The following is a 12,517-nucleotide window of genomic DNA, read 5'->3' on the forward strand; positions in this document are numbered from 1 at the left end:
AAACACCAGCCTTCAACAATTGGCTCACTGGCAGCATTTCTCCTGATAGTGAGGGTGGGATCAATACATCTGACCTCATGAGCTCTAGTTTTGGCTGGCGCCTCGTCTCTTTTGTCAGTCGAGGCATAAACTTTACAGATTGTCTCATGAAGCCATAATGAGGCCGTGCTCCATTACAACTCTTTCTTGTATCTGCCAGTGCTAACAAAAAGTCTCCAACACTCAGGCCTTAGGTATTAAGTCCTTTACAGATAATAATGTTGCACACTCACAGGACACAAGAGCATCTCCTCTCAATCACCACCCTATGCCTCTCAAAGGGAAGGGCTGGAAAAGGACTTAACATTGAGTTCCTGTGCCACTGGGCTTTGGGTCTTGTCCACCAAGTCCAGCACCACAAAAATAAAAGAGTTCTCATTCCACCTCTCAGCATGGGTGACAGCATAATAGAGACTGTGCAATTCACCATATCTATTTGCTTACGCTAAAGCCTGCATAAAAACAGTAAGTTCTCTGGTCGCGTCGCGATATCATCTCGCCGCTCTCCTTAATCCCAGTGTGACTTGTGTGTCCCCGACCCTTGTGTCCCACGCAGTACCCACGTGGTTCAATTGTGCTTTCCCTGTGCGCGCTTGTGTCTCGTAATGCTTCTCCTTCATCATGGAGCATCCTCGCCGTTCTCCTGGGCCTATGGCCGGCAAATCGTGTGGAGCGTTCCTCTCGAAACCCGAAGTTGACCCGCACTCCTTGTGTTCCTCGTGCAGGGGCAGTGTGCGTTCCCCTTCCGCCACGTGTCCGGAGTGCGAGTCGTGGAATGAGGTGCAGTGGGTGCGGTATAGCACCAAAAAGAAGAAGGCGACGAAGAAGTCGCCTAAGAAGACCAACGTCCCTTCCTCCCTTGCTTTGACGGGCGCCTCGTCGGTCCAAGCTTTTCTCCCAACCTCCCCTACCCATAGTAGGGGACGAAGTAAGTCCGTTGCGGGGAAGAGGCCCGCGGCCCTTCCCCAAGAGTCTGACCTTCATGACAGTGGGGTTGTAGCGTCTTTCCAGGCGAGTGAGGGGCCTGAAGGAGGGGCGGGAGTGTTTTCGGGAGACGGTGGCCTGGTGCCTGCAGGTCACGTCTGCTCTGATGACCCAATGTGGGGGAAAAATGTTGCGCTAATTCCTCTCCAGCCTCTTGGGCATGCTTTACAGGTGGTTCAGCAGCCGAGGGCGACGTCGAGAAGGAGCTTTCCCCGCTGTCGGACCCCACAGCGTGGGTTCCCCCTAAGACGCCCTTCAGGTCCCCGATGAGGATGGAGGAAGACTTCGGGACCTGGTCTCCCAAGGGAGAGCCTCCTCGCTCCCCCCCAGCGCCGTCGGCCGTCTTCCCAGAGGTGTTTTTGCAGGCGTCATCTTCCACGGAGCGTCGCAGGAATCCTCCTACACCAATGCGGGAGGCGAGGCCTTCGAAGAGGGCCTATAAGTCGTCGGTCTCCTCAGTGGAGGAGCTTTCCTGCTCTTCGGAGGATGAGGCGCTGAGGAAGCTCAGGAGACGAAGGGAGAAGTCCCGCAAGAAGTTGTCGCGCTCTCGCTCCCCCTCGAGGTCGCGCCACGAGAGTCGACGCCCAAGATCCCCCAAGAGCAGTGAGCGGGTGATGGTTCACCGCGACAGGATGCTGGAGCTAGCTGCGGCGCCGGGCCCTTCAAGTTGGCGCCCGAGGACGAGCTCCCCGGATAGATACTCCTCCGGCAGCAGCGGCACCCGAGGGAGGGACTCCTCATGGCAGGTTCCAGTTGACTGGCGTAAGACCGCGAAGGTTCCGGCTCCATCCGCCCAACGGAGAGAGTCGCCCCTTCGGTCTGGCAGCCGAGTCCTGACCTCCAAGGGCCACCTAGCTCGTCACGAGCGCAGCCCTCGGCTTTCCTCGACGGGCAGGCCCACAGATTAGAGAACCTCCGGAAGAGATGTTGGACCCAGGATAGAGACCCCCGTTCCGACGGCGATGCCCGTCCTTCGTCGTGAACCCCCGCGAGAGCGTCGGTCCAGGACTCCCCCACGTGCGAGGTCCTCCGTCGGAGTACCCCCCAATGTAGTACTCAGGCCCCTAATGTCATGGGGCTTGGGTTTCCCCGGCAGGGGGATTCCTGCCTTACTGTAGGCCCTGATGATGACCTGCCGCAACCAGAAGGAGATGGTATTCTTCGAGACTGGCTTCTTCACGAGGCCTGTGGAAACAAAAAGACTTTTGATCCCGGGCCGGAGTCTTGCTGTCCTTTCCAAGTATTTCCTCACTGCCCTGACGGGGCATAGGCGCAAATCCTTCAAGTACTTCGTGTTGGAACAAAAGCCTTTTGGTTGGAGGAAATGTTGGATTGTCTTCACCCATGAAGAGCTGAGGACTCCACAGTATGGTGATACCTCTGCAGGTGTGACTGAAAGAGAAGATTGTGCAACAGGGGTAGTTCTCTCGGGACCTCGAAGATAAAAAAAACAAGCAGATTGGGATACCATTTGGCAAGAGACCAACAGGGAGTCACCAGGGTCATCCCGATTCGTATTATAACAAACACTTTGATGAAGACCGGCAGGATCAAGATGAACAACAGAAAGGTGTACATTATTATTATTAATACTAGCTAAGCTACAACCCTAGGAAAAAGCAGGATGCTTGAGCCAAAGGGTTCCAACAGGGAAAAATACAGTAGCCCAGTGAGGAAGGAAATAAATAAACTACAAGCTGTGAACAATTAAGATAAAACATCTAAAGAACAGTAACAACAATAATATAGATCTTTTATATATAAACTATAAAAAGAGACTTATGTCAGCCTGTTCAACAAAAAAAACCCATATACAGCAAGCTTGAATTTTTTAATTTTCACCGATCCAACTGCCTGATTAGGAAGGTCTTTCTACAATTTGGTCATAGCTGGAAAATATCTTATAGAATACTGTGTAGTATTGAGCCTTATGATGGAGAAGGCATGGCTATTGGCATTTACCAAGTACCTAATATTACACACAGGATGGTACTGTCTAAGATCATAATGCAAAGGATGGTCAGAATTATGAAAACTCTTATGGAACATGCATAAATAACTAACTGAATGACACTCCCAGAGATTAATATCTACATCAGGAATAAGAAGTTAAATAGGCCGTAAATTCCTGTCTAACAAATGGGTGTTGGAAAACATCTTCGTACAACACCTACGGGTCTGAGACTGGGGAGCAGAACACAGGATGTTTCCTGTTCAGATGTGTGGCAAACAGATTGATCCCTAGACAGACCCACAAAGCAAGAAGCCTTTCCTCTATCAGAGGATGTAGAGACCACTAGCCTCCTTCAAACCTGGCCTCGGCAACTGAGTGCCTGCTAGCATAGACCTTTTGCCTGAAATGTACCTCCCTGACAACTCCATGGCATGAAATGCCACCCAGATATGTATCCACTTTATCAGGTAGCAAAGGAGGCATGAAACAGTGTGTCCTTGCTTGTTGACGTAGGCTACTATAGTGGTGTTGTCCCTCATCAACACTACTGAGTGATGTTTTTGGAATGCTTACAACCATAGGAAGGATGCTTGCATCTAGAGGACATTGATGTACAGATACCTTTCCTCTTTGGTCCATACCCCCAAGAAGACCAGGTCACTGAGGTGTGTTCCCCATCCATCCTTAAGACGTGTCAGAGAACAGACACATGTTTGGAGGTAGCGAATCGAGTGGGACTCCCTTGGTGAGGTTTTCCTTGTTAAGCCAGCCCTCAAGATTGCCCCAAGTTTCTAATTTCCATGGAACAAGAAGGAATAGAGGATACCTGAGAGCAGACCAACGATCCTTCAAACAATATTGAAGATATCTCTGGTGAAGACGCCCTTGAGGAAAAAGCTTCTCCAATGAGGAAAGAGGACCGAGAAGGAAGGAATGGAGGATACCTGAGAGCAGACCAGTGATCCCTCAGACACTATTGGTGGAGGCACCCTTGAGGTGCGAGCTTCTCCAACGAGGAGAGATGACCGAGAAGACATTTCCAGGGCTAAGCTGGGACTTGTGTCTTGGACAGAAAGGGTCGCACAACCTTCCTGAGCCTACTGATGCAATAGTCTGTAGGAATCTCTTACTGCTGCCTAGGTACTTTAACCTCTGCTGGGATATAAGATTTGATTTCTTTCAGTTTCCAACAATCTCCAGATCGTAGCAAAGAGTGAGAATTCGATCTCGCCCTGAAAACTTCCTCTTCAAAGAGGCCAGGATCAAGCAATCGTTGAGATGTTTCAGAAGACGTATCCCTTAGTAGGCCCAAGTGGCTGCCTATGGGAACACCTGAGGAGCTGTGCAGAGAGTCTTGAACTGGTATATTGTACCGTTAAATGGAGAAGCAGAGATACTTTCGAGAGGTCTGATGAGCAGGCACCCTAAAGTATGTATCCTTGAGGTCTATCAAAAGCATGAAGTCTCTGTCTCTGACTGAAGAGAGCACAGACTGTACTGTCTTCAGCCGGAACTTTAACAAACAACCTTGTTCAGGAAAGAGAGATTGATGACCGGCCTCCAGCCCAGAGTCGCTTCTCCACCAGGAGGATTCAACTGTTGAAGCTCGGAGATACGTCTTGATCAACTACAATTGCGTTCTTCTCCAATATCCCTTCCACCTTTGCAGTAGGGCCGGGGATTTCATGGATGTTGGATGCTCCACCGGGAACTCTATCAGAACTCGAGATAGGGGAGGGACCAGTGGTCTAGAATAGGTAGTTAGTATCCGTTGTAAAAGTAATGGTGTGTACTGGAATAATACCTGCTTGAATGAAAAAATAAATATATAAACCTATCTATCAATTATTTCTATTTAATACTTTTTTACCCTACTTAAACCATCAGCCATCTTGATATCTCATGACTCCTTTCTTGCCTTTTAGGTTGGTACGACACCATACACAAAGTAAGGCTCCAAGAATGAGGAGCTATCAACCCCTGAATGAAGCCTTCAATGCCCTTTATCAATCCAGTCATCATTATATCAAAGTTTGAGCGGACAGTAGATAAACCACCTCCAACACACATGAAAAGAAAAAGGGCATGAAAGTGAAAAACCCAATGGACTAGAAGCTGAAGATCACCAACAGCAGTCATCTATTAAGCCTAATTTTGTAGTGAAGAGGACACTATGCATTGTTTAAATGCGTCGACTGGCCTATCCTGGTGCATGAAAGAAGTAATTGAGTGATTAGGTGTTCTTCTAAACAACAGGGAGTGGTCTAAAAACCATGATAATGTTAAAGTGTTTCACTCCAAACTCTGATGGCGATTGGTCATTCACTGAGAATAATTTGCTTGAATAGTAATATGACAGCTGTGATGTTCCATAGCAGGGCCTGGTTTTGTTTATAGATATATATAGGTGCAATTAACACTTCTTCAAGTAAAGACCCATCATGTTAGATCCAGACATAGCTTCTACTTTTCTGCAATATTTCGGAGCATAAAGAAATATGTAAACCTGTTTTATCTGTTATCAGCACAGTAGTGTATTATTAATTTGATTGTACAAAGCACCTTTATATCCTGTCTCAAGTAATAAAGCTAAATATTTTTGTACTGAAAAAGGAAATAAAGGTTGACAGCTCTCAAGTGACATTATGTTAGGTTAAACTGTTTTTAGCAGTTTATGGTTATATTCCTGAGAATCAAGATGAATTTGGCAATGAAATATTTTGGTTGATATACTCTGCGTGTGTGGGTTTAACTGCAAAATCTAAACAGTGCCGGGTTTTCTTAAAACAGTTGGTTGGTATAAACCTTAATAGAGGTATAGTTTGTGATTAAAGTATTTTCATTACCTCTTTTCCTCCTAATTACTGTATAGGACATTAGGTTTTTTCCTTATTCTTTCTTTTTATAACTTAGAATAAAAATAGATTTTTTAATGGTTTATTCAGGAAACAGTGTGGAGAGAGGCCAAGGCTGAAGCCTTCTTGAACTCTGACTCAGAGACTGAGAACAAGTTGCCTTCCACCTTGAGTGTCTCCAATGTGAGTCCCTGAGTCAGTGCACACTGACGGGTGAGCCCGCAGAGATACAGATGTCACTCATGTTGTCCAGTGTATGGAACTACCACTGCCTGGAGAGTGGGGGTGCCAAATCTTGCTTGACCTGGTGGAATGGAGGGAATTCTCAGACCAGCAGATCTGATCATCCACCTGGTCCAAAGCCTAGTCCACAAGACCCAATTAAGGCAACTCCAATGAGGGTTTCGAATCTGGAGGGACACGAAAGTGCTGATCAATGACAGAAGTCCTCCTCCCGGAAGTGCCAAGGTAACATCCCCAGGCCATTGTATTTACAAATGAGGTCCAGGACCTTCACAATCAAACTCACTGACTTAAGGTAGTCTGCTTTAGCGGGCTCTGAACCGCTGTTCGGGGTTTTTGAGACATTCTGCGCCTGGCACCCCAACCTCTTGCCAAGGCCAAGAATGAGCTAGCATGCTTCAGAGACTCAGCTCCCAACCTCCAATAGGACAGTTCTGTCCCAAGGACTGGGCCAGACACATAATCAGGAAGCAAATATTTCATGGTCTCATTAGAACCACATCTGAGGAAATAAAGCAATAACACTGAGTACAACAAGATAGCTAAAATTAAAAATTCAGATTACTTTTTGACGGGCTGACAAAGGCTTAGGGAAGCCACCGGCAAGACCCGACAGGAACAGGAGTACCAGGTAATTCTCTCCCAGTAAGTTGGGTAAGGGCGGTGAGGAAACCATGGCCACGTGCTCCGAGGTACTCTAGATAAACCAAAGTATACATACAGTACGCTTGAGAATGGTCTTAAACGGTAAATTCCTCTCAATGGAATCGAGTGACCACACATCGATAGAGGGAGGAGCGAGTGTCTAGTATCCTGGAAATAAGGGAGATGGAGGTTGCTGAAGCTCCTCCATCAACCTTGGAACAGAAAGTGTATGGGGATGTAAACCTGTTGCAGACGGCAACCAGGAAACACCGGGCACGACCAGGACATGGGCTGTCCACTCCTCTTAGAGAAGTGGTATCAGAGGGAGACCTTTTTCTGTGACTACGGCTGGCCCTCCTGAACTTTTTTGCACTCTTCCTCTTCTTCATCTAAGAAGAAGAGTCGGAATCAGAGTCAGAGGTTGAAGAGGAGGAGGATAAGGAAAAATAATGCACAAGGTGCTTTTTCTTCCTTGCATTTGCTCCTGGGTCTGTGGTCAAGGTCTGAGTGACCATTGACAACAAGAAACCACAGGTTAGGTTTCTCCAACAAGAGCCATAATACTGGGACACACTGCCACAGGGGAAGGGGAAGTCCCAACCACAAGGCTTCGCAACCCTGCAACGAGCTGGGCTGAAGACACAAGCACCAACATTGAGGGAGAAGAAACAGGCCTCGGACACCATGGCACAGGGGCCGGGGTAACAGGCACAAGGAAAGGAGTGGGGAACATAGGCACTGGGTCAAGGATTGGGTTAACACAACACTTTTTACCTTTTTTACCTTTTCTTTTCCTCTTACCTTTCAAAGTCAAAGGGGCTACAGCTCCCGATCCCGTACCTTACCAGACTTACCCATAACCTTTAAGGGAACTACTGGACTCCTGACAAAGGGGGGACCACCACGCCCTTCACCACTAGCGTCACTGGGAACACTTAAGAGAGACAAAATGCACATAAGGTACTTAGGGGAGAGGTAGCCCTAGTCACCAACTCCCTAAAAAAAGTCATGGAGGGCCTACTTCAAGGACCGAAGGAAGAAGAAGCCTTTCAAAAGTCAAACGTTGACAGCAGTCTGCATGGTCAAAGTCAAGGAGTCCCCAATCTGAGAGGGGAGCAACAAACACCAGGGCTTGGCCAATGTAGATCCAAGTCCTCTCGACACCTGTAGCATATTCCATGGGGACTGATCTTGGGGCATAGGAGTGACAGCAGCAGCAACCCCTGAGGAAACAAAAGTGGCAAAAGACTTTCCTGGAGTCTTCTTGAGTATAGCCCAATCCAAACCCGATGAAAATTTCTCAAGGTCCATCCCCTAATTGAATATTGCGAAGGTGAAGTTGGGAATGCCCCACCAGTTATTAACGAACCCTCAACCATTAACATGTCCTTAGCCCTTAAAGAGCTTTCAAGATTTAATAGTAGAGTACTGAGATTAACAAGTTCTTGACTCTTTAGTTTATTCTGTACAATCTTAGAAGTCAAGTGAATGTTTTGGCCCCAGCTGAACTCGGTTGAGTCCCTTGTTAGGCTGGGAGGAACGTAGAGAGTAGAGGTCTCCCTTTTTGTTTTTGTTTCTTTGTTGATGTCGGCTACCCCCAAAATTGGGGGAAGTGCCTTGGTATATGTATGTATGTATGTGAGATTGGACAAGTAGTTCAAGTAGCCTATGCCAGTCTGTAAGGATTCAGATGGTGCAGAGTGCATGAAAGAGTCAAGATCTTCTCTTAGAGCCACGCACTCTGATACTACAGACCTTCTATTATGCAACCTTCACACGTCTGCATACTAATCAGCTCCTATGAGCCTTTAATATTCAAAGTAGAAGTCCGAGGTAGTAGTCTGAATCTAAAATCACTCCATATACTGAAGTAAGAACTAATAAGCAACCAATCCTTCCTTATACTAATGGCATGGCATATTGTATGGTTCAAATTACTGATGGGTTGCATCATATCTCAGATTGCTTTAGGCCTTACAAATATTCACTAATAGCCCTGGCTAATAGCATATCCTGAGTTTTCCCTAATAATGTCAATGTAGGTGGTAGCACTAAACCAGCACCTTAACTTACACATTTGCACAGGTCACCTTTAAAGGTAAACAAATATGAGAGGCATTATTTAATGAAGAGATTAATGTTTCAGAACATGATGATGAAGAAGATGCAGAGGAAGAGTCCTGCTATGATGAATCATCTTATTCTCCATCATTAAAAAAAATATTGCTGAATGAAGTGATGTGCTGATAGTATCGGTATCGGTAGTATTGGCCTTTTTTTGTGAGTATAGGTATCTACCACAGTCATAACACCAGTATCAGTATCGGCCTCCACCTCACATGAGTATCTGGTATTGGTATCGGCCAATAAAATAAATGAGCTTAAATTGCCGATACTCCGATACTGGTTCTTTTGGTTATTCGAACATCAAAGATTTCTTTGTGTTCAGATTAAACGATAATGATAAGTACCTGATAAGGTAATTTGGAATCAGTTCAAACAAGTGATGTGACTTATGTATTACATCATACTTATCAGCCATCTCTCTCTCTCTGTCATTATGGATTTAAAGAATTATTTTTGTTAATTATTCTTATTTGTATACAGTGATCCCTCGTTTATCGTGGTAGATAGGTTCCAGACCCGACCGCGATAGGTGAAAATCCGCGAAGTAGTGACACCATATTTACGTATTTATTTAACATGTATATTCAGACTTTTAAAACCTTCCCTTGTACGTAGTACTGTTAACAAACTACCCTTTAATGTACAAAACACTTAATGCATGTACTACAGTACCCTAAACTAAAACAGGCACAAATATTAAAGGCGATTTTATATCATGCGTTTCCTAAACACGCCAAAAAGCACGATAAAAAATGGCAACCAATGTTTTGTTTACGTTTATCTCTGATCATAATGAAGAAACAAACGCATTTAGTGTACACATCTGTGTATAGGTTAGTTTTTGCATCGATTATATTGATTATACAGTATGTTGATTTTGTTATTACCAATGTTTTACTTAATTTTACTTAGGACTTCCAAATGAAATGTTTTTCTTTATGACGCCGCCGTTTCAGGCGGAGTCATAAAGTACGCTCCATCTTCGATCGTAATAAACAAACGAAGGCATTTAACGCGCATGATGAAAGTGATAAAAGGGATTTTGACGAAGGAAAAATCTATTTCTTGGGAGAGACCTGTGACGCCCGGTGAAAAAGTCCTTCCTTGTACTTTTTCTGATATAAATCTTCCAAATATACCAGAAAAAATTAAAAGCATGGAATGCAGAGGTGACAACCCTCGCGCGAGCACTTCGTGAGTGTCGTGTATACATTAGGGGCGTGTGAAAAACCACTATTCACAGGCTGTCTTCCATTTAGATAACTCCTCCATCAAAGGGAAGGGCCGTAACAAAGACCCCAGAAACCACACTTGGGCCACGCCACGTCACCCACACGAACGCCTTTTAGGTCATCCTTCTGTTTTTGGACTTGCCCGCATAGTTGATAATTTTTGTATAGTGATTTTCGGAAGTAATTGTCGTTAATTCAACATGACTGACGTTGCTACTTCACCTTTACCAATGTTAAGTACCATAGTTTGTTTTGACAGTTTATTTCAGTACCGGGTATTTGTTCCTTTTCCAGTATTGCGGATATTGCGGTTGGCCAGCCTCGATGCCGGCAGCCATTTTGGGTGTTGTTCGCTTCAGTAGATTTTCAAGTTAATTTTGCCCATCTGGTACTGTGTCATCTAGATTATATCACGAAGGTGATAAATAATGATATTACAGTAAAAGCTTTTAGAAAATATGTTATTACAAATATTATTTACCGTATCTATATAAAATCATACATACGTAGCAAAGCAGGAAAACAATTTACGAGAGAGAGAGAGAGAGAGAGAGAGAGAGAGAGAGAGAGAGAGAGAGAGAGAGAGAGAGAGAGAGAGAGAGAGAGAGAGTTGTTTTACGTACGTAAATGTAAATTTTAAACAAAAAAATAGCCCCATTTCATATAAAATAGGTTATTACAAATATTTTATTTTATCATATTACAGTAGTCTGTATAATACTGTAAAGTTCAGTACAGTATGTTGTTGTTAGTCGTGGCGGTGAAATTCTCATGAAACAAAAACACGGCATTCGATTACAACAGCGTATTCATCTCTCTCTCTCTCTCTCTCTCTCTCTCTCTCTCTCTCTCTCTCTCTCTCTCTCTCTCTCTCTCTCTTCGTGTTATACAATACTTACATATAGATGAAGAAACTAAAATTAGTTTTCTTAGTGTCAATTAAATACGAAACAAAAAAATTATGCCGAGTTTACATCCATTTCAATCGTTGCTAAAAATACGGCATGCGATTTCATCAGCAAACCACTATTTTTTGGGAAACATCATTATATTCTAGAAAATTGCTACTCTTTAAATAGTTGATTGCACATTAAGAAAGCGTGTACCTTTGTTTTTAAATTTCGGGTGTGTTTTAAAAATCGAGTATTGTTGACTTCTTTTTGTTTTACTTTTGGCTGTGATCAGATCAGCTGATGTCTAGCTGCTGCTCTTGAGAGCGTACGAATACACTAACAAAGTATCGTTTATACCATTTCTTAACTTATTCAAACCGTCTATACAGTTGATATTACATAAGCACCCATGTGTTATAACCTATCAAATTTTTTTGTTTATTACATTTAAAACAACACACACACACTCTCTCTCTCTCTCTCTCTCTCTGGGCTACTTTTCACTACCTCCCATTCCTTACCTCTATCTCTCTAACAAATGATATCTTTGTTGCTCCTCAAAGTTTCATTTATAATGAAAATCAATCATGATTCAATTTTCCTTACCTTCTCCAATCTCGCACCATCGGTTACATCGCGGTATTTTCGAAATTTCCGGAAAATCCGCGATATATGTATATACATGCGTTATGAAAAAAATCCGCGATAGTCGAACCGCGAAGTAGCGAGGGATCACTGTACTACTTCATATTTATCCTCATAAAACACTAATAGCATGATAATAAGTTCTGTAAAACAACAATTAGCTGTACTGCTATTCGGCGAACTACCTATTCTCGAATATGGAGGGAGGAGAGGGGTGGAAATGAAGTTGCTAATTTTGCCTTTTTTCGAAACAGCCGATTATTGATTATATTTCCTTTTAGTAAAGATAAAATCTCTTACCTATTACTAATGGAGTCCTACCACTGAATGGGACTAACTTTGGGTTTTGAATAGAATACCAGTAGTTAACATTTCAATAACTAAAATATGGACTTTGCTAAATAAAGAAGTTTTGTATTACTGGTGATTTCTTGTACAATCTCTTTATGAATTTTGGTATACAGTACATTCTAAATTTCTACTTATCTCCCACTTTGGTGTGTACCAGAATTCATGCAGACAACTGGACCTAAACGTTAACTAAAAGACAAAGGGTCATGTGTAGAATTTAACACTATTAGGGAGAAATTCACGCAGATTGAAGGTTGGAAAGGGAAACCTATTATATTTTTTTTTCCAGTCAAAGCTACCATTCTAGCTCCTCACGCCAAGACTAAATTCTCAAATGCAAATAATTCATTACTTTATTCTATTTATGAACAGCTATTATTTCTAGTTCAGTGATCTGGATGAACTAGTATTATGATATTCAGTAATAAAAAGAAATCTTATAGGGGAAGGCATTAGATTTATGATCAGATTGTGGCATTGCCATGGACATAGGCATAGTTTAACATGTGTCAAACAAAAAGAAAATCTTTAAAACACTGTTTCATGCCA

The 12,517-nt window shown here is 43.6% G+C and overlaps 1 protein-coding gene across 2 annotated transcripts in view; it reads right to left on the minus strand.

Annotated features, from left to right (window-relative positions):
* Positions 1-12,517, minus strand: part of mute (muscle wasted) — a 421,459-nt gene that overhangs the window by 138,453 nt on the left and 270,489 nt on the right. The window lies entirely within an intron of this gene.

Source organism: Palaemon carinicauda, chromosome 26, assembly GCF_036898095.1.
Source record: "Palaemon carinicauda isolate YSFRI2023 chromosome 26, ASM3689809v2, whole genome shotgun sequence".
Classification (NCBI taxonomy): Eukaryota; Metazoa; Arthropoda; class Malacostraca; order Decapoda; family Palaemonidae; genus Palaemon; species Palaemon carinicauda.